The sequence below is a fragment of the Mirounga leonina genome, unplaced genomic scaffold, assembly GCF_011800145.1.
Source record: "Mirounga leonina isolate KUSES-001 unplaced genomic scaffold, KU_Mleo_1.0 Mir_95, whole genome shotgun sequence".
NCBI lineage: Eukaryota > Metazoa > Chordata > Mammalia > Carnivora > Phocidae > Mirounga > Mirounga leonina.
The window spans coordinates 18,653,766-18,676,973 of record NW_023270865.1 but is presented as its reverse complement, the minus strand read 5'-3'; the positions used below and the strand labels follow the sequence as shown (position 1 = coordinate 18,676,973).

At 35.8% G+C, this 23,208-nt stretch overlaps 1 pseudogene; it reads left to right on the top strand.

Annotated features, from left to right (window-relative positions):
• Positions 1–15,490: 15,490 nt before the first annotated feature.
• On the top strand, positions 15,491–16,112 carry LOC118006210 (annotated as a pseudogene).
• Positions 16,113–23,208: the final 7,096 nt, after the last annotated feature.

Here is a 23,208-nt window from a genome sequence, read left to right as displayed (position 1 = left end):
TCTACCAAATGAATATTAGTGCTAGGTGACACTATTCTCCTGAGGATGCACTCATGGAAAATTATACTGTTTAAAGTACATTCTTCACAGCCAGTGTATAACTTATTATGTCATACTCACAAAGACACAGAATTTATTTTTCTATGCAGGCTTTCAGTTCAGTTTCTTCTAAGTTCTGGAGTATAATTTATTCTCTCTTTGGCTGATATTTATCATATCAAATTCCAGTTTTGTGAAGTAGAGTTTAAGTTCAATTCTGGAAGTTACAGTAGGTATCATACTTTTTATTCATTGTATATAATACTTTGGCTTCCCAGGATAGAAGTGTCAATATCAGAACTGTTAGTATCTGGATACTCTAAGTCCATATGGCAATGCCATCCCTTTTATATAATTTAGTTATTTATCTTGGCAATCAGCCAAATTGCAGTCTCTAGTAGAGTTAATATCTGTTTCAAGGCATGATGGAAATAGAAGTACAGGATATAATTCCTCTTTAATCATTTTTAAAATTTATTTTATGTTGTTGTAAATGAAACATTATTGGAGCTAGTCATGATGACCAAATTGGAAGTGTCTCATATGACTGAATAAATCTTTAACACATTCAGAAGAGCTTCTCATTCTGCAAATCAATTATCACCATTGTATTTTTCCCAAGGATTATTTCTGATGGACTGTCTCTGAAAATGTAGAGATATGGTTGCCTAAACATTTCAAGTTTGAGTATTTATCTTTCTTAAGAAGATACATTTGATAAATGGAAATGAGGTTTTGACCTAGTCAAGTGCACTCACACTGGAACAGCTATTGCAGGTTATTTGTTTAAACTGTGCTTTTATGTCCAGGTTATATGCATTGTCCAGGAAAAAATTACTTTGTAGGAAGGAGATATTTTGTCAATAGCTCTTGAATGGGAAGATGAATGAAATCAATTAATAACTATAAAGAGGAAACTGAAGAATAATGAATTCCCATTTTTATGGGTCATGTATGAGTTGACAATTGAAAATTCACATGCAGCTATTCGAAAAGCATGAGATAATTGAGATCTAGAATTCCAGAAATGGGTCACAATCTTCTACACTGAATAATCTATACAAATACGCGTATAAAGAATACCTTTTTAATAAATGTTGAAAGTAAATCCCAGATCACTAATATTCCATTAAGAAGGTTAGATTTAATTGTGTATGTTATAGATCTTATCTCTCCATTTCCCCCAACTGATAAGGAAAATGTAATTATTTTTGAAACATGATAATATGCCAAAAATGTGTGACCTTTCCCCAGTTTAAGCAATAAAGTTCACTCCAGGGTGTTCTATTGGAACATAATATTAATATACCTAAACTACACTGATTTTTGATTAAATATGCTAACACCAATTACCAATGGCATATACTGTGAAGTGTTTTTTAAAGGATCACCAAGTATCAAATGCAGAATTGCTTAATATTTAAGAAAATTTATTTTTCTACTATGTGTTTATCTATTTACATGATACTTGTCAAGACATATTCTTATTTAAAATACTCACTTTAGTATATAATATAAAATTTCCCATGCAAAATACAATCTTATTTTCATATATTTAGAAAATCAGGTGTTCCTTTTCTAGTGGATAATTACTGATATATTAATATTACATAAATAGGAGAAAACAAATTCTATACTAAAAATATTAAAAGACTTTAAAATTGTGAATTTATACTTTCAACTTTATTTTTTCATATGTTCTAGAGATGCTCAGAAACCAGAAGTCACTTAAATGGGCCAATTCCAAAATTGTTTAAACATCAGCCATCATCACAATTTAATGTTTAATGAATTCTTTTTTTTTAATTTTATTTTTTGATTTGACACAGAGAAAGAGAGAGAAAGAGAGGGAACACAAGCAGGGGGACTGGGAGAGGGAGAAGCAGGCTTCCCGCTGAGCACGGAGCCCTATATGGAGCTCAATCCCAGGACCCTGGAATCATGACCTGAGCCAAAGGCAGACGCTTAATGACTGAGCCACCCGGGCGCCCCAATGTGTAATGAATTCTTGCCAGATTCATGAGTTAATATTTTTCACTAGATAGAACTTTCCCCTTACTTTATTAGTTGTAGATTACATATGATTCTTATTTATTTATTTATTTGAGAGAGAAAGAGAGAGAGAAAGCACAGGCGGGGGGATGGGTAGAGGGAGAGGGAGAAGCTCACTCCCCGCTGAGCAGGGGACCTGACATGGGGCTTAATCCTCGGAGACCAGGATCATGACCTGAGCTGAAGTCATCCACTAACTGACTGAGCCACGCAGGCACCCCTATGTTTCTTAATGAAATATTTTTATTTCATTGACAAACCAAAGCAGCACTGCATGTGCCCCAAGTTATAAAATGTCAAACACATTTTAGTAAAAGTGTAAGAACTATTTGTTGAGGATTTACATAAATTAGCTCATGTAATTCTCTCAACAGCCCCATAAGGCCCAGTAATTGGTTAAAATAATGTGAGTTTCTATAACAGAAAAGGCCCCAAATATCAGTGGCTTACTTAACACAATAGAATTTAATCTTACTCATGTGAAGACTAAATGAGGGCTTCCTGATTAGGATTCAACTCCATCCAGTCCATTCAGGAAATCAGGTTGATGGAAGTTCTTACCACTTCAACCCAGTACTGTTGTGGGCATCAATAGCCAGTCAGCAGATGGAGAGGTGAAAGAATTGCATTTGGGAAGTTGTGAGAAGCCAGACTCTTTCTTATTCCATGGGTCCTAACTCTGTCACAGGGTAATGCTTCAGAAAACAGTGAGCCTTATGAGTATAGGGAAAATGGTCTGTTTTCTGTGCTACCAGTCCCTCGCCCTGTTTACCCTTCTATTCATCAAATACCCATTTTATCATTTTTTTCCTGCGTGTGGAATATGTTCATTCTTTCTCTGATGAAGATTCAAGGTGTTTCCAGCAAATAGCCACATGCAATTAGATGGAGCTAGAATGCTAGAATATATGAACCAAGAAGATGTAATTTGCTCTCAGCTTATACAATAAACAAGGTAAAGTAGGAGCGAGATCATTGCAATTAACTTCCCCATTTTGGAAATGAAATTTGGAGATACTCAGGGTAATGGTAAAGTTCTGCCAATTGGAATTGAAAAGATCCTTGATCACAACCTAATTTTGCTCTCTGGAAAAAATTCTCTCATCTATGTCTTTTGGAGGCCCTTGCTCAGCTTTCTGGGACATCTTTGTCCTTTCCTCAGGTCACATAAAGTGAATATTGAGGCAGAAGGCTACCTCTGGTATGGAAAGCTTCCATAGACAGCCTCCTATGCATGCAAGCTTGTGAACTTGATTTCTGTTAAAAATGTGTATGGTCAAAATATATTTTAGTTCCAGTTGCTAGCTTCACTGGCATTATAATTCCCTTGAAAGAATAGTATGCTTTTAATTTATTTGAGTCTAGACAGTACCATGTACTGGTAACCATACTGGAATTCTGTACTAGTCAAAATTTCAAAATATAATTCATTTCCTTGCCTTCACATTCTATTCTCTTCTTTTCCAAACAAATGAAGCTACACTGAGGCAATCAAACTTGTGTGGAAAAGAAATACTCTTAGTCATATTATTGTCACCAGGATGATTCTTAATTGGCTGCTTGTACACAATTTTTTCAATTTATTTTTCCTTTTGAGGTGCAAAAAGAGCCAATTTATCTAGCTGTTGAGGCTGTACGTTAACAAGCAGTTTCCATTCCAATAGGTAAAGTTATTGTGTCATTTACAGGTGAGGGTAATGAAGTACAAGCTAAGGGTTATGTGACTTATCTTGTGTTAAATAGCTAGCGGTTTTGAAGCTAAGATTTAAATACAGCCATTTTCCTAAAGATAGCATACTCTTCTTATACTGTCCCTCACGTCCTTTATCCTCTGCCCATAGCACTTCTGCCCATAACACTGTCAGGGCTCAAATACCCATCTATATGGCACAGAAGTGGAATAGATGTTATCACATACCCCCATCGTCCTCATCGATCCTTATTATCGGTTTCTTCAGATGTAATCTCTCCTCTGTATTTCAATGAATCACCAAAGTTCTTATGCTTATATTCTCACTGAAATGGATATCTGGAAGTGTCTGATGTTAACATTTCATCTATACCCACTTACAAGTCCAAATGTTTCTTAGACTGCCAGAACAGCTCCTGCTACATATGCAAATCTCCAAACATGTGACAAATTTGCATTTTTTGCAGTGGCATTGAATTTATATTTTAAGATCCATGCACATATGTTAAGTCTAGGGATATATATATGCATGTTTATGTGACCACATCATGATTTTTCGTAGCAATTTGAATTAGAGTGGAAAAATATTTTGAGTGGCATAATATGATGTATTTATTGTGTGTTTTCTCTTAAAAATATTGCTTTTAGGGCGCCTGGGTGGCTCAGTTGGTTAAGCGATTGCCTTCGGCTCAGGTCATGATCCGGGAATCCCTGGATCGAGTCCCGCATCTGGCTCCCTGCTCGGCAGGGAGTCTGCTTCGTCTTCTGACCCTATCCCCTCTCATGTGCTCTCTGTCTCTCTCATTCTCTCTGTCTCAAATAAATAAATAAAATCTTTAAAAAAATATTGCTTTTATTTACACATTATCATATTTTTGTACTCATGCCTGTCAATTAGCAGATGCTCAGAAATATTTAAAATGAACATGTGAAGACCCAGCACTGGAGATCCTAAAGCAGTAGGTCTGGGAGAGATCCTTCCTCTCTCTCTCTGTCTCTCTCTCTCTCTCTCTTTTAATTCTGTAGTGCATTTTGATGCTTTGAGCGGAACACCACTGCTTTCTTTAACAGTCTGTGGCAAGTGGAATAATGGTCCCTCATAATGACGATGTCTTAGTTCTTGGAACCTGTGAATATGTTACCTTGACATGCCAAAGGTATGCAGTAGATGTGATTAAGACTGAGATTAAAACTGAGATGGAAAAATTATCTTAAATTATCCTGGTGGTCACAAACTAATCACATGAATTCTTAAAGGTAAAGAATCAAACCCCGGTGTGGTCAGAGGGAGTTGTAGTCATAGTGGTGGTCATAGAGAGCTATGGAAGGAAATCAGCAAGATTTATTAATTTATTAATCACTGGCTTGGAGAATGATAGAAGGAGCCAAAGCCAAGGAATGTTGTGACCTCGAGAAGCTGGAAAAATGGATTCTCCCTTAAAGCTTCCAAAAAAGAATGCAGCCCTACATCCTCATTGATTTTAGGCCAGTGAGACCTGTGTTAGACTGCTAACCTGCAGAACTGTAAGATATTAAATCTGTGTTGTTTTAAACCACTAATTTTGTGGTAATTAGTAACAGCAGTAATAGAAAACTAATATGCTGTCTTTATAATTCATATATAACTCCATTTTAACACCTGATTTTATTGTATTTATTTTTAGTTGAATCTCTTCATATTAAAAAAATAAATAATGTCAGCATCCATCTTATTTTACAAAGCATGAAATTTCAGTGTTTTACATAGTCATGAGCGGTATGCTGGTTTTCTTATCACTCCAAAATTGACAACTAGGATACACAGCTGAGGATAGAGGATATGCTTCCCATTTTAATACTCAAGAAAGTCATAAATAATATTTGTGGTGTCTGAAGAAGGAACACTACAGCCTCTTCCTACTACTGGTTTGTTGTGAACTGCAGAAACTAACCTAATTAGAAACTAATTCTAATTTTGGGACAGGACTTTGAAAGGAAGTACCTTAGTAATTGACATGGCTCCCTTTAAGTCAGAGGACTTTTCTGTTTCTTCCTGGATATTTCTGATGGCAGGAGAATTGTTACTTGGCTGCAACAGTTGGGTAGTGTGTCTGGGGAGAAATGTGTAGAAACTGTATCTTTCATCGGATATACCCTTATATCCTTAGCATAGGCGTGGTCTAAAGAAAGTATGCAATAAATATGTCATGGATCCATGCTTTAATGTAATGTGAAAAGCAAAATAAAAACTTGAAACAATATATATTCATCAAATGCAAACAGATAGCATATGCTTTATATCCCTAAATATAGATTACAGAGTTTTTACTAAAATAATGCACTTTTCTATGTAAAACTTTTTTTTTTAAAGTCTGTATCTCATGCACGAGTATGCAGAAAAAAAGCTAATTGCCCAGAAAGACGAGAAGGTCATATTCAGATCTAATAATTACATAGACATGACTGAATTAACGGATAATGAGAATGAAGATAAACATGGACTTTTATTACTGTGTGGTAAATGGTTTAAAATTGATTTTGTTTTACCACAGTCACACTTTCAAAAATGTCATATTTATAGTCAAATGACCTTTTCTAAGAAACAAAAATGTCTATGGTTATATAAATATTTTGCTAAATGATTTTATGCTTGGGTAACTTTTTCTATTTAAAATTCATTACTTTGTACACTTAAATGGCAAGAAATATACTATCTAAACACTAACAGTCATTTAAAATTGGTTATTTTCTAAAGGCAAGATAGATACAAGGTAATTAAAATGAAATAGAACACACAGAGTAGTTCAAAATTGAATTACTTATGTATGGCTTAGAATAATGACAAAAGTTACTAGCTAACAGCTTTTCAAATAATGCATTATGATTTGATATAAAAATAAGGTCTGTACATAAGTATATGATGATGATTCATTAAAAATAGTATTGGGGCACATGGGTGGCACAGTTGGTTAAGCATCTGACTCTTGATTTTGGCTCAGGTCATGATCTCAGGGTCGTGATATTGAGTCCCATGTCAGGCTCTGCACTCTGTGCAGAGTCTGCTTAAGATTCTCTCTCCTTCTCCTCCCCCCTTCTCTCTTCTCTGTCTCTCTAAAAAAAAATAAACAAACAAACAAACAAATAAATAAATATTAAAACATAGTGTCAAAGCCTCAGTTACTTAAGAAAATAAGCGTATATTGGGAAAACTTCTAGGGAGGTCAACTAGATGGCTCTGCTAAACTTGGGTGGATTTGAGCAAATCTGGGAATTGACTGTCTGACAAATAATCTAGGATGGTGATGGCTCAGACAATTGGGGTGATTCTCTTCCATGTATCTCTCTTCCTCCTTCCTGGAATGACTGGGATATCTTGAGAATGCTCATCTCACAGCAATGGCAGAAAGTAATTGCACAAGCAGAAATGTGTAAGTTCTTCTCTAAAGCTTGTGTTTACATCACATCTGGCCAATAGTCCATCCCCAGAACAAGTCATAAGACCAAGTCAGAGTCAAAGTGGAAGGGCATTGAAAATTTATAAGGCAAATGGTATGCTCACAGACTGAATTATTCATGCTTCTCCCACATTGCAAAATAGTCTTTGTCCTCTTGCAGAAACCCCAGTTATTTCATCTATCACTCATCAGTATTAGTCTATGTCTCATCTACATCAGCTCCAGGCATAGATGGCATAGATCTCCTGTTTTGGAGATCTACAAACTCAAAAGAACAAGATATCATCCTCAACACACCAAAACAGTAGTAAACAACTGTAATAAGCATTGCTGTTTGAAACATAGAAGAATGGTATGTACATAGCAATACTGCTCCATAGCAATTTTTTTAATTGTTCAGTGATTCATTAGTTACGTATAATGCCCAGTACTCATCACATCACGTGCCCTCCTTAATACCCATCACCCAGTTACCCCATCCCCCCACACCTCTCCCTTCTGCAACCCTCAGTTTGTTTCCCAGAGAACAGTCTCTCATGGTTTATCTCCCTCTCTGATTTCTTCCCATTCAGTTTTCCCTCCCTTCCCCTATGGTCCTCTGCACTATTCTTTATTATTCCACATATGAGTGAAACCATATGATAATTGTCTTTTTCTGCTTGACTTCTTTCACTTAGCATAATCCCCTCCAGTTCCATCCATGTCAATGCAAATGGTAGGTATTCACCTTTCTGAGTAATATTCCATTGTATATATGAACTGTATCTTCTTTATCCATTCATCTGTTGAAGGGCATCTCAGCTCCTTCCACAGTCTGGCTATTGTGAACATAGCTGCTATGAATTGGGGTGCATGTGCCCCTTCTTTTCACTACATCTGTATCTTTAGGGTAAATACCCTAATTGCTGGGTCATAGGGTAGCTCTATTTTTAACATCTTGAGGAATCGCCATACTGTTTTCCAATTCTTCAATGGCAATTGTTACCATTGAAATTACTAGGTAATTACTAGGTAATTGTTGCCAGATATCCTACAGCAGGAGTAGGATGTATCCCCTGATTAAACCCTGCCTCTGCTCCCTGGGAGTAGTTCCCCACTTCATACACTATGACTTTGGGCTCTGTTCTATAGGATATCCATCTGTTTTCCATACCCTTATTGACTCTCCTTGGCCAGTTGTGAAAATTATATTGGGAAATATGCCTTTGAATAAACTTTCAATATATTTTTAAATTTTTTTTCTATTTATTTATTTATTTATTTATTTGGATGTAGTGTTCCATGACTCACTGTTGCGTATAACACCCAGTGCTCCATTCAATACGTACCCTCTTTAATACCCATCACCAGGCTAACCCATCCCCCCACCCCCCTCCGCTCTAGAACCCTCAGTTTGTTTCTCAGAGTCCATAGTCTCTCATGGTTCGTCTCCCACTCTGATTTCCCCTCTTTCATTTTTCCCCTTCCTACTATATTCTTTTTTCTTTAACATATAATGTATTATTTGTTTCAGAGTTACAGGTCTGTGATTCATCAGTCTTACACAATTCATAGGGCTCACCATAGCACATACCCTCCCCAATATCTATCACCCCATCCCTCCAACACCTATCACTCCAGCAACCCTCAGTTTGTTTCCTGAGATTAAGAATTCCTCATATCAGTGAGATCATATGATACATGTCTTTCTCTGATTGACTTATTTTGCTTAACATAATACCCTCTAGTTCACAAGAACCATATGATCCTCCCAATAGATGCAGAAACATCATTTGACAAAGTACAGCATCCTTTCTTGATCAAAACTCTTCAGAGTGTAGGGATAGAGGGTACATACCTCAATATCATAAAAGCCATCTATGAAAAACCCACAGCGAATATCATTCTCAATGGGGAAAAACTGAGAGCTTTCCCCCTAAGGTTGGGAACACGGCAGGGATGTCCACTATCACCACTGCTATCCAACATAGTACCAGAAGTCCTAGCCACAGCAATCAGACAACAAAAAGAAATAAAAGGCATCTGAATCAGCAAAAAATAAGTCAAACTCTCACTCTTCGCAGATGATATGATACCTTATGTGGAAAACCCGAAAGACTCCACCCCAAAACTGCTAGGACTCATACAGGAATTCAGTAAAGTGGCAGGATATAAAATCAATGCACAGAAATCAGTGGCATTCCTATACACCAACAACAAGGCAGAAGAAAGAGAAATTAAGGAGTCGATCCCATTTACAATTGCACCCAAACCATACGATACCTAGGAATAAATCTAACCGAAGAGGCAAAGAATCTGTACTCAGAAAATAAAATACTCATGAAAGAAATTGAGGAAGACCCAAAGAAATGGAAAAACATTCCATGCTCATGGATTGGAAGAACAAATATTGTGAAGATGTCAATGCTGCCTAGAGCAATCTACACACTTAATGCAATCCCTATCAAAATACAATCAACTTTTTTCAAGGAAATGGAACAAATAATCCTAAAATTTGTATGGAACCAGAAAAGACTTTCAATGTGTTTTTATTAGTAGAAATCTAGGAGGGATTATATTAATGAGGGTTCTCTAGAGAAGCAGAACAATAGGAGATTATATGTAATAATAAATGGTATATATGTATGTGAATGAGATTAGCTATTAATAAATAGGAGGTAACTGTAAAAAATATGGAGTATTATTCATTTATATGTAATATATGTCACAAATATTTTCTTCCCAGTTTGTTTTATATCTTTTGGTTTGCTTATAGCTTTTGTTTTCCATATGAATTTTTGGTTGTCTAACTTGTAAATATTTTTTATTATTGCATCTGAATTTTGATACATAGTTAGAAAGCATTTACCTAAACCCAAGTAATATAGAAGTGCTTTGTGGGGAGAAAATTGATCGATAACTCTTGCTGAATTTTATATTGAATTATTTTAAGTTTTCTATGTTGAATGGAGTCAATTTTTGCTAAAGCATATTTTCCCAGGAAATTATCTATTTCATCTCTATGGTAGAACATACTTCTTAGATTTTTACAAATAATTCTCTTATGCTTTTATTATTCTGCTTTTTTCTTTTTTCTCTTGAAAATTTACTTCTCCCTTCTCAATCCAGTACAAGCCCTATTAATTCACTTATTGACTGCATTGAAAGTTCAGCTTTTCAAATTATAACACAGCTAAACTTCTCTGTGTGACATTAACATCACCACCATTCTCAATGGTTCTTTTATACAAAATAGAATAGCAGGATATATGTAAAGGAAGGATGTGGACAGTAACCAAAAAGACAGTAAGGGAAGATTGACAAATATTCCAGATATTGTAGTTGAGATAAATGGATTGTAAAAATAACCACAATAAGGAGAAAGATGGGCAACATGGATGAAAGAAGGATGGCATCTAAAAGAGTACTGGAAATATAATTAATTTGACCATCGATATTGAATGGGGGATGAGAGAAATTACTTAAAGCACTTGGCACATCCCCAAGTGTACTGCACAGAGGCCGAACTTTGGAACAAAGAGGCCACTCACATAGCTAATACTCAATGTTAGGTTAAGAGATTTCAGAATTCTCTAGAATTTTTAGCATATTTTCTCCATTATGTGAAGATGATATTCTTATAGAAGCCTGCCCTGTCAAATGCTCAGAGCCCACTGCCTCAAGAATAACCATTGTTGGGGCACCTGGGTGGCTCAGTCAGTTAAGCATCTGCCTTCAGCTCAGGTCATGATCTCAGGGTCCTGGGATCCAGCTCTGTATCAGGCTCTCTGCTCAGTGGGGAGTCTGCTTCTCCCTCTCCCTGTGCCTTTCCTCCTGCTTGTGTTCTCTCTCTGTCTCTCTCTCTCTCAAATGAATAAATAAAATCTTTTAAAAAAAGTGTCCTGCCTTGTTTCATAAGATTTAAAGATTCTTTTGATGGCAGGGCAGAACATAATGACACTTGAATGTCTAGAAGGAAGAACTCTGTAGTATAGCTCCAAATAAAAAGGCTTACAGACAGGGCCACGCAGGGTTTGCCTCTGGAAAGGGTAACAGCAAGCTGTTATGCAACAAGCAGAGTGATGCTACTTAGCTCTCTCAGGCTCCCTGGGGATTGGATAATTTGAATAACTTTGGTGTACCCTGGGGTACAGGAGTACATTGTCTGGTGCTTGGTCCCTGGGCTGATACTTAAAGTTCCCATGGATGAAAACCCAATAAGGGAAGTGATTGGCATGTGGATTTAATGAGCTGCTCAAAAAGGGGAAGTGACCTGACCTTCAGTCAGGGCATCAAAACTAGGCCAAAAAAAGAACAAACAAGCAAAGAAAGCAACCAACCCCAAACTAAACTGTATTATAGTCTGATGTGGAAATGTTGGGGTTTGGAACTGATGGACAAGAAAGAATTCTTGAGACGTCATTGGTGCAAAAGGGTGGTTTTATTAAAACACAGGGACAGGACCTGTGGACAAAAGAGCTTGCACTGGGGTTGTGAGGGATAGTATAAGTCTCTAAGGAATTTTGGAAACAAGGTTTCCAGGATCTTGAGTGGACTAGCTATTCTTAGGAAAAGGTCATTTTTTATTTTCTAATAACACCCTCAGATGTATATCAGTGGGTCATATGCTTGGGAGATGATTGCTAATACATATCTTGGGGGATAGAGATAAAGGGAGTTTCCAAAGGAATTTCTTTTTCTTTTTTTACTTTTTCTTTGTTTTTAAATATTTTATTTATTTATTAAGGAGGTCACAAAGGGAGAGGGAGAGAGAGAAGTAGACTTCCCCGCTGAGCAGAGAGGCTGATGCAGGGCTTGATCCCAAGACCTTGGGATTATGACCTGAGCTGAAGGCAGATGCTTAACCAACAGACCCACCCAGGCCCCCTCCAAAGGAATCTCTATATGTTAAAGTAGACTCACAGAACCCTGAAGATGGGAATAATATTAAGCTAAGATTGTCTTTTGCCTTATGTTCCACAAATAAGTGAAACCACATGATAATTGACTTTTTCTACTTGTCTTATTTCACTTAGCATAATCTCCTCCAGGTCCATCCATGTTGATGCAAAAGTTAGGTATTCATCCTTTCTGATGGCTGAGTAGCATGGAGGACATTAGGAGAAGGAAGGGAAAAATGAAGGGTGGAAAATCAGAGGGGGAGACGAACCATGAGAGACTATGGACTCCGAGAAACAAACTAAGGGGAGGGGGGTTGGCGGGAATGGATTAACCCAGTGATGGGTATTAAGGGGGGCATGTATTGCATGGAGCACTGGGTGTTATATGCAAACAATGAATCATGGAACACTACATCAAAAACTAATGATGTAATGTATGGTGACTAACATAACATAATAATAAAAAAAAAAAATTGCCTTTCACCTTTAGCGAAGTTTCAACATCGAGGCAGTTGCATTCCTAGAGGAAAGTCACACTATCTGTTTCAAGGACTTGCCAAAGGGCTGTAGGCAGAAAGGGAATTTTTTTTTTCTTTGCTTTGTTTCCCACATCATAGTCCTTAACAGGAATCTTAGCACTTGTTGCCTTAGTTGACCCCCAAAGAAGAACCATATCTCCCTTCAACCACTGTGCTAAAAGAAAGCTTCACTTCTCTAAACTTGTGTCTAAACATGGGAATAAAGTTAGACTGATTAAATGTTCAGACAGTTGAGATCAGAATAAACTTTTATGTATTTCCTCTCATAAAAGATCCAATCCTAATCTTGGCTCCTTGCAAACCCCCATCTTTACTAGTCAATAAACCTGATAAATGTTAATTTGAATAAGGCCTAAATTATTACATTGCATTTTTCTATTTTTAAAATATGTCATGTGGTGTCTCCCAGATTGGATGTGTCATGTGGTGTCTCCCACATCTGGGGTGATGATAAGGTGGAAGCGTGGGAGTTGAAAGGATTCACCTGAGGCAGAACAAAGGAGATAGAAGTCTACTGAATCCACAAAAAAGCCGTGGACAGAACAGCAGAGGAAACACTATCTGCAAGGATAGTGGGTGGGGAATGTTAAAAGGGGGAAGATGAGGAGGTATGGCAAACTATGGAATTTTCCCTTGTTTGGTACCTGTGCCTGGCTGTAAGTAGCCCATTGGTTAGCTAGGGCTTATGGATATTTTAAGGTAGGTCACCTAATGGGCCTGTTGTATTCAGCCAGGTGGTGGCACTATGGGCCCTTTTTACATTCCACTGCTCAAGTCTGTTGCCTAAAGCAGCCTCTACATGTCACTCCTATTATTTTCCATGAATTTCACCTATTTCCAAGTAAGTCATCATAGTGAATTTTTTGTATACCTTATCTATCCTTACAAGTATTTTTTGCCTTTAAGTCCTTCATTATATTTATACTAGAATTCTCCAATGCTACCCTAAGAGATTTTAGTTTGTTTTTGTTGTTACAATTATTTTCCCACTTGAATTCCGCCCCCCAAAAAAGGCTGAAATGTATTGTACTGTTCTTCATCCCTATAGTGAAGAGTATTTGCTACCTTCTTCCACAAAAATGACTATATATTAGGATTGTTAATTTTTCTTGAAATTTTCTTATAAGATAAATTTATAAAATTATATTTCATCAAGAATTTACTTAGTTGAAGGAGAAAAATAAAGTTGGAAGATTGATACTACCCATCATTAAGCTTACTATAAAGCTACAGTCAATAATCAAGATGATTATAGTATTGGTGAAAGAGTAGACAAATCATTAGAACAGAATAGAGAGCTGAGAAATAGACCATGTATATACAGTCAACTGATCTTTGACAGAGAAGCAAAGACAATACAATGGAGAAAATATGGTCTTTTCAACAAATGATGTTGGAACAACTGAGCACTCACGTGTAAAAAGCTGAATCTACAGACCTTGTACCCTTCACATAAATTAACTACAAACATATCACAGACCTAATTGTCAAATACTAAACTATAAAACTAGAAGATGATATAGAAGAAAACCTAGATGCCTTGGGTATGATGATAACTTTTTTAGATACAACACCAATAGCATGCTCCATTGAAGAAATAATCTATAAATTGGACTTTGTTAAAATTCATAAAAAATGTCTGCTCTGTAAAAGACAATGTCAGAAAAATAAGAAGACAAGCCACAGACTGGGAGAAAATATTTGTAAAATACACATCTAATGAAGGACTGTTATCCAAAACATACAGAACTCTTAAAATTCAACATTAAGCCCCAATGTTTATAGCAGCATGTCCACAATAACTAAACTATGGAAAGAGCCCAGATGTCCATCAACAGATGAATGGATAAAGAAGATGTGGTATATATATATAGTAGAATATTACTCAGCCATCAAAAAATGAAATCTTGCCATTTGCAATGATGTGGATGGACCTAGGGGGTATTATGGTAAGCAAAATAAGTCAATCAGATGAATATAATTATCACATGATTTCACTCATATGTGAATTTAGGAAACAAAACAGAGGAGCATAGAGGAAAAGAAGGAAAAATAAAACAAGATGTAATCAGAGAGGGAGACAAACCATAAGAGATTCTTAACCATAGGAAACAAACTGAGGGTTGCTGAAGGGGATGGGGGTGTGGGGATGGAGGAACAGGATGATGGGAATTAAGGAGGGCACGCGATGTAATCAGCACTGGGTGTTACATACAACTGGGGAATCACTGAACTCTACCTCTGAAACTAATAATTCACTATATGTTAATTAATTGAATTTAAATTTAAAAAAAGAAAATAAACACTCTGATTAAAAAATGGGGTAAAGATCTTAAGTGACACCTCACCAAAGAAGGTATACAGAGGGCATATAAGCATATGAAAAGATGCCCTGCCCCAAAAGTCATCAGGAAAATGAAAATTAGAACAATAAGATAACACTACACAATTCTTAGAATGGCCAAAATCGAGAACACTGACAGCACCAAATGCTGGCAAGGATGTAGAGCAAGAACTCTCATACATTGTTGGTTGGAATGCAAAATGGTATAGACACTTGGCACTCCAGAAGTGAAGTAATGATGCTTTTTATTATTTATTTTTGTGTATTTATTTATAATCTTATTTATTTATTTTAGTTTAAATGATTTGTCTTCAAATGATATATTAAATGATTTATTGATCTAGAATTCTTCTTCATATTTTTAGACTATTCTTCTCACTATTCCTCAAAACCCAGTGTATTAAGAAAAGTAAGATTTGGTAGCTCCACACCAGGACTGGTTCCTTTGCAGCCATTTTCTATCCAATAAAACAGCTGATTGAAGATAGGAGCCAACCAGGGCTGCACTGGAGATGGATGGAGACCGTGCTACAACACGTGCTTCTCAACCACACTTTTCTGCTGACTATGTTGGAGGAAGTCAGTATGTTATCCCTCCTCATGATGATACTGGGGACAGCTTGAATGATCATGAATACAGAAATGGTTCAAAAGAAAGTTTCAGAGAAGAAGATATAGATCTTCCATTTACAAATGTAGAAAAGATAATGAAAAATGCCATACCTGAAATGGAAAGACTGCAAAAGATGCCAAAGAATATGTTCAAGAATGTGTGAGTTCATCAGCTTTTTAACATCTAAAGCAAGTGAAAGATGCTGCCAAGAGAAATGGAAGACAATCAATGGAGAAGATATTCTCTCTGCCATGTCTACCTGAGGTTTCCACAGTTATGTACAATCTCTAAAATTATTCCTTCAGAAATTCAGAGAGGCTATGAAAGGAGAGAAAGGGACTGGGGGAATAGTCACAGCTACAGATGGACTAAGTGAAGAACTTACAGAGGAGGCATTTACCAACCAGTTAACCAGTTACCAGCTGGTTTAATTAACTGCAGATGGTCAACCAACAAAATGTATGGTTTATACAACAGCATATCAAAAGATTTCTGGTGTTCAGCAAATTCAGTTTTTATGATCTGAAGAAGTGGTGGAATGGGGAGTGTTAAAGAAGTAAAAAAGTCTCTAGGATTACAGAACAAGGACATTAGAAGGAACTGACTGGTGAAAAGATGTCTCTTTGTATATTAAGTAGCTGGAATGTAACTTCCTGAGGCTTGACTAATTGGGGTGTTAATTCCTACTTGAGAATCCTTTTCATGAATGATTTTAAAGACAAATTTGGATTTTAAACATATTAAAATATTTTTGCTTTGTATGAGAGTTTGTTGCTCAGTATGATTCCTGTATGCATTGTATTTTGCTATTTATTACTCTCAGAGACTTGTAGAGAGTTTCTTATTTTCACATTGAATCATATTACTTTTTCAATTCAAGTAAACTGCTGAGTTAATTTTCATGATGTTTGTTCTTAACCATCTGAGCCACCCAGGTGCCCCTCATGATGTTTGTTCTTTTAATAAAATGTAAGGGTAGAGTTCATTTTGAAAAAAAAAAAAAAAAATAAGACTGTCCCAAAAATCAAAGTCAAATGATGAGAATGTAACTGAGCTTTTGAACAGCAGCTTTATGTTCACAAATGAATCTATCTGCTCAACAATTTCTAATCAATTTCTAATCAATAACTGATCAACCTTACTTCTATATCTATAATTTATATATTTTTATTTGTATAGCAAGATTTTATTCCTTTTATTTTGCTTCTCTTTTAACCATTATGTTGTAATCTAGTACTTCTGTGTGCTGGAGGTAGAAAGGAGACAATGATGTTTGTGGAAATGCTGAAAAAGTGTTCTGGTGCGGAGATTTTGGTAATTAATTTTTGTATATTTTTATCTTCTTTCTGTTTATTTGAGTGTTTGATTTTCTTTTAGAAAAAGCTGAGTAGGGTGCCTGGGTGGCTCAGTTGGTTAAGCGACTGCCTTCTGCTCAGGTCATGATCCTGGAGTCCCAGGATCGAGTCCTGCATCGGGCTCCCTGCTTGGCGGGGAGTCTGCTTCTCCCTCTGACCCTCCTCCCTCTCATGCTCTCTGTCTCTCATTCTCTCTCTCTCAAATAAATAAATAAAATCTTTTAAAAAAAAAAGAAAAAGCTGAGTAACTAAGTTAATTAGCATTGGAACAAAATTTAGAGTCAATTCCCAATAAATGAAATGTATAGTAACAATTAATCACTTGATTTACTTCATATGTTCACGAATATTTATGCATAAAAAATCCATGGCTATCTTCAAATCAACTTTTCCAATTCTTTCATATTTACTTATGCCTTGTTTTTAGAAAAATAAAATATCTATCTCAAAGTGTACTTGACATGTAATGATGAAATACAAACAGTATAGCATACCAAATAGTTCATAGTAAAACTTAACTAAGCTCACTATAGATTTTTTTTTCAAACAAAGTATTCTAAAATAATCATCTGAATTCATTAACTACTACATTTTCAGAAAAATAATTCAATATTGAATATTTTCAGAATTCAAGGCAAAAAGGAATGCTCTTATTAGTGGCTCCCAAAGAAACTTTTTTTTTTTTTTTTTAACTACTTTGTTAACTAGAGAGCACAGGGAGGGGTAGAGGGAGAGGGGCAAGCAGATTTCCTGCTGAGCTAGGAGCCCAACTCTGGGCTCTGTCCCAGGACCCTGAGAACATGACCTGAGCTGAAACCAAGAGCTTGATGCTTAACCAACTGAGCCATCCAGGTGCCTCAAAGTTATTATTATTACTATTATTAGTTTTAAATATTTTATTTATTTATTTGTCAGAGAAAGAGAGAGCACAAACAGGGGGAATGTCAGGCAGAGGGAGAAGCAGGCTCCCCGCTGAACAAGGAGCCCGAGGCCAGACTCAATCCCAGGACCCTGGGATCATGACCTGAGCTGAAGGCAGAGTCTTAACCAACTGAGCCACCCAGGCATCCCTGCCCCAAAATTGTTTTTCAACTTAAATTTAGGAGGAGAGTATGGAGCAGAAATGTAATTGAGTTGGAATAAGGAGAAAGTATAGACAACTGTGGCTGACTCAAGATATTTGTGGAGAATGGGGAAAGTACAGCTGCTTGAACATAGTTAAATGGTGCATCTAGTGGAGCATATGTTTTCTTTGGTATTAAAGAAATTGAGTATATTTAACATATATTGAAGGAGCATATTTTAAGAAGACAATGGTCTATATAAAAGAAGAAATAGTCAACAGAATGGTAGAATGGTCTGCCACTATGCCTTTATTAACCAATAAACCATCTTAGCATATTGCTTTCTATTATGTGTTTAATCTATTCTATCTTTACTTAGTCTTTGCACCTATATATTTTGAAAATAATCAAGGCTTATGGGGAATATTTATGCAAGTTGTAGGCAATAACAAAATTTTCAGGATCAACTGTAATTATTTAAGAAACATTATTTATACCATAAAAATGAGTATTTGACTGTGGTTAATAGACATTAAAACAAAGTACATGTTTAGGTAAGTCCATTTAAGTTATCTCATTAAAAGTGATACGTGAGCAATATTTGAAAATATTTTTTTAAATATTTTGTGATCTACTTGTATTCTCCCAACTAGTTTTTCTCATAGTTCCATATTCAATTTGTATTTTAGTTTTTATTTTATTTTATTTTTTTAAAGATTTTATTTATTTATTTGACAGAGAGAGACACATTGAGAGAGGAGCACAGGCAGGGGGAGTGAAGGGGGGAGAGGCAGGCTTCCCGCTGAGCGGGGAGCCCGATGCAGGGCTCGATCCTAGGACCCTGGGACCATGACCTGAGCCGAAGGCAGACACTTAACGACTGAGTCACCCAGGCGCCCCTCAATTTGTATTTTAAAGGAAAATTAATCTGTATGGTTCTGAATTCTTTAAATTTACCTCATCACAGTGCTCTGCATGAGCTATTTTCTATCTGTAAATGTTCTAAACCTCTTAAAAGCCCTTTATTCTATGTTGCACAAAACTATTTTATCTACAGTTTAAGTCAAGGCTGAAAGGACTCAAATTTATTTGAAAATGAAAAACTTATTGAGTTAGAATGAGTTGGAAACACTTCCTATTAAAATGAATTTGAATATGTCTGAAAATTGTTATACCAGAAAACAATTTGTGAATTTTAACTTATTCTGAACTTTTCCCCCAAATATTTAAAATGATATGATTGTTAACTAGAAGTATGTATATTTCTTTGAAAGTACACGTATTTTCTCTCCTCAGTCCAAATATGGATGTTTCTGAATTATAATAATTGGGGTCACTTTTGACCATCCATTGGACGGCTCAGAATAAATAGCATTAGGTCCATAGGCTCAATACAATTGCATTTTGCTTTATTTTCCTAAATTTATGAATGCAACATCCACATTACCTACTACCACTTGTATATGTTCTTCAGAAATATTCCTCTTCTCAAGCTCCATCTACTGCTTTCATTGTTTTAGGTCTTATCATAGGCAATGTTATATTGTTAATTCTACATCTTACACATTTGTTTTCTTCCAAATATAAGTTAACTCAGTACAGATTTTTCCTTTACATCTTTGTGTCCCACAAATGATAAAGACCATAGTCTGAGAATAGAATTTGTACAATAACTATATCACTAACTTCCCATGTTCTATTTCTTTTTTTTTTTTTAAGATTTTATTTATTTCTTTGAGATAGAGAGAGAGAGAGAACACAAGCAAGGGGAGTAGGAAAGGGAGAAGCAGTCTTCCCACTGAGCAGGGAGCCCAATGCGGGGCTCAATCCCAGGACCCTGGGATCATGACCTGAGCCAAAGGCAGACGCTTAATTGACTGAGCCACCCAGGCACCCCCTGTGCCCTATTTCTAGCTAAATATTGAGCTTTGGATCTGAGCATGATAGTTTTAATTACTTGTGATCTATTAGTTATTAGTGCTTCTTATTTGACTAAAGGTTTCCTTTTCCTGAGATATAGTATGAACCTGAGTGAAAAGGGGGGTTGACACAACAATGCTATATTTGCATATGTGGACACTTGTAGTAACAAATTTTAATTTGGCTCAAGGAACATGGACAAAGTTTTAAATATAACTATTTTTCATCATTGCTTCATGCCTCTCACTCATTTTCTTCCCAGTCCTCAATGATGCATAATGTGCAAGATGGTATGTGCGTTGCTGTTACACACACAAACACACACTCATATAGTAGTAAAAAGCCATTTTCTAGAACTTCATTGGCTTCATTAGTTCAAAGTATTGACAATAGTATCAGCAATAGTTTCTATAGAAATGGTATACAAAACTTTGATATATGTATCAATTCTGTTGCTATTAGTCAATAGCTTATTATAGCCACATGTCAAAGGCAGCAAGGATATCAGTCAGCTCACATCAGTGTCATTTACTTGAAAAGGCAAGGAGATTAAGTATTACCATTTTAGGGAGAAATATCAGTACTGTCTATATCAGACAGTAAAAAACTCGGTATGGATTCCATAATTTATTTGCAGCAATATTGGTTTCAGCAACACAGCTGCTGCTTTGGGTAACTGCGGTGACAGAAAGTGCCACCACATAATGATACATATGGATAAAGTGGCTGATACCATAAAATATCTAAAAGAACTATTTTTCAGAGGAAAAGGTAATATCCTCTACTTCATAATGACTTGAAAGAGGATGGAACTTTCAAAGAGTGAGAAAAGGACTTCAAAATGTTTGTGATTCTTTTCAGGCTCTATTTTTATCTCGAAACTGTTGAAGACTAGGAAATATAGAATCGTTTTAGTTCTGTTCAGGAAGCATTAAGGGGGAAAAAAAAAGGCACAATTTACTAACAGTCTTCTGGGTGTAAGAGACGTGGAGATTAAGTAGATTTATTCCCTGCTCCTCCAGTGGGATTGACAGTTGCTTAAAGAGATTTTTTAGTATAATGTTGCATGTATTAGAATACAAATGTTTCTAGTCTTTGTGAAACTGATACATATCTGAGCTTTTAAAGATGAATAAAAGGTACAAAGCCCAAGAAGGCTACCTAATCAAAGAGTGAAAATGAGAAGAGCTAACATTTATTTAGTGCTTTCTTGTAGTTGAAGCCCTTCTAAGCACTTTACATGGATCATTTATTAAATCCCCAAAACAACTCTGTGAGGGGATCCTATTATCATACAGTTTTACAGATAGGGAAAAAGAAGCTAAGAATAGTCACATAACTTGCACAACATTACGGAGTTAATGGCAGAAGGGATGGAATGAAAACCCAGGCAGCCTGACCCCAGAGCCCACACTCAGCATTTTTTCCTAATCAGGTCCTGGAGAACAAAGTAAATTCACCTTACAGGTATTCGGATTACTTCAGGCAATCATTTAAACATGTTTTAAAGTAGGGACAACACAGTAAGATAGATAATTCACATCTTATAGTTTTGTGCTGGGAAATTTTGAGATGGCTTAGGACTAAAGGCTGGGACATCATTTAGGGATAATTGCATATGCAATATGTCAGGGTCTGATTTATGATAGAGCAGTGAATGGAAAAGGGGGTGGATTTGAGATATGGGAATTAAAATTTCCAAGAGTCAATGTTTTATCAGGTGCAGAAAGTAGGTAAAGATGAAAGATGATCGTGTCGATGATGTTAAAGTTAACTGAGAGGAAATGCAAGCATAACAAGTCTGGAGTGTGATTTGAAAGATGGGACAGAAGAAGATGCTTTGAGTAAGTAGAGATTGAAATGTCAAGTGAACATTTATAGGATGTGCACAATAAACAGTTCAATGTTTAAGTCTGAAGCAGAGGGAGAGAAAAGAGTTTGTGAGTTAGATTTCAATTGCCTTTAGTATAATTTAATGAATATTCCTGAACAAGTAGTATATTCTGTCAAAGTAAAATAGATAGATGGAAAGACGGGTAGGAAATCATCCCCGTTCTCAAGGATCTAAACATCTATGAAGACTCATCAGTATGTAGGTGGAACATGAATTACATTACCCTAAGATAACATTAGATTGAAAGGACAAATGGGCCTAGCACAGAATGAAGTGTAAACAATAAGGAGATTGATTAAAATAGTAAAATGATTAAAAGGAAAACCTAGAAAATATAATGTCTGGATGTAATGGTAGTGAAATTTCAATAAGGGAGAGCTCAACAGTGACCTGCACTGCACGATGTCAATATGCAGCGTGCTTTTTAATACTTCTCTCTTTGTTGTTCCTCATTAGCAATATTTATCTGCAGTCTTAGAATTACTCTATTTGCTCAACAATACACTGGAAATAGGCACCCAAAAATCGCATTGTTCCTCCAGCTCCTTCAGCTGGCTGTGTTCGTATTCTGCTGCTTACAATGGAAAGAAAGCAGACAAATGTAGCCAACACCAAATTCTAGCTTGTGGGAAGAGTATGACTCCAAAATACAGTGTTTCTCAAAAATCACATCAAGAAATGCAATCATATCTCAGTTGTGGTTTAATTTCTTAGTGTCAAAATAATTTAGAAAAAAAAAACATGTGAGGCAATATTTTGTTTAAAAATGTAATCTTGAGTAAAACGGTTTCTACCTAGTTGCAACTTTTATATTTACAGTAGCACTTTTAAGCAGGAAGAATTACAGAATATATGAACAGAAAGAAAATACATATTTTAAGTTTTTTTCACATATGGAGTTATCAGACATTTATAGAATTGAAACCTGAAAAGAGTGTGAGGTAACAAAAAGTGAACAAAAATCAGATACCAAGACATACATAGTCCACAAATATGCCACTTATAATCTATACTGAGAAAAATTTCAACAATATGTTATTTGGTGTTTGTTTACCTGTTTCCAACATGGTAAAATTACAGATATTTTCTGATATACATTCTGTTACTTAAACAAAAGTAAAGGGGGTGAAATATATAGTAAGTAACACAAGATAATCTGGTTCCTTATGTTCAATCTTGCATCTTTCTTAAGGATTTATATTGAATTTGGGGTGAAAAATGTATCAGAGGCAAGAAATAAACATGAACAAAAATTTGTTCTTCACAAAAACATCTGCTAGATTTTCAACTGGCTGAAACTTGATCTTATAAAATAAGCTAATTTCTCTTTAAGCGCATTTCTTTTTTTTTTTTTTTTTTTTAAGATTTATTTATTTATTTGAGA